At 47.6% G+C, this 689-nt stretch overlaps 1 protein-coding gene across 1 annotated transcript in view; it reads left to right on the top strand.

Annotated features, from left to right (window-relative positions):
- The window catches only part of TRAP1 (TNF receptor associated protein 1), a 34,867-nt gene that overhangs the window by 24,468 nt on the left and 9,710 nt on the right, over window positions 1–689 (top strand). The window lies entirely within an intron of this gene.

The following is a 689-nucleotide window of genomic DNA, read 5'->3' on the forward strand; positions in this document are numbered from 1 at the left end:
AGTCTTATGATTTATGGCCGAACCACAGGCCAGGAATCTGCAATCTAAGCTCCTTGAGCAGCAACTGTTTAAAACATTATGGGAAGAAATGGCCACTGTTCCCAAAAGAAAACACAAGAGCCATTAATAATGTTTAGCACTTCTGTAGTGCCTCACAGTCCTCCGGCCCTCCTTGTGAAGTAAGTCAGAATTATTCTTATTGTACAAATAAGGTCTGCATGGAGCTTAAATACATTTCCCTATGAAACACAGTGAATCTGCATTAGGGACACAGCCCAGGAGTCAAGAGTCCCAGCACGAAGTGAAACAAAATCTCCCCCGAGATCCAGAGGCATAAAGACAAGTACCTGCTGGGTCTGGAGGAGGCAATCAACACTAAAGTAACAGCAGCTTGGAGAGCATCTCTGCCCCATACCCTGTTCATTTGGAAATCCTTCCCAGGGCAGTTCTGCTCTGCCCAAACCCCATCTGGTGACATCACGTGCTTTTCCAGTAACCCCCAGGTTCAAAAATTCCTGGGATTGCAGAGGAGACCTGGAAGCTTGGTTGCTTACTGGAATGATGCTGCACAAAGTCCTTTTCAGCTGGTTGTCTCCCCTATTGCTTGGGAAGAAGAGGATGGCACGCTAAAAATCTGTCTTGCTATCTTCCTCGGCCCAGCACTGCTCCCCTCCTGACGCTTCTGGAGC

The sequence above is a fragment of the Egretta garzetta genome, unplaced genomic scaffold (genome assembly GCF_000687185.1).
Source record: "Egretta garzetta isolate BGI_Z169 unplaced genomic scaffold, ASM68718v1 scaffold372, whole genome shotgun sequence".
In the NCBI taxonomy this organism is placed as follows: domain Eukaryota; kingdom Metazoa; phylum Chordata; class Aves; order Pelecaniformes; family Ardeidae; genus Egretta; species Egretta garzetta.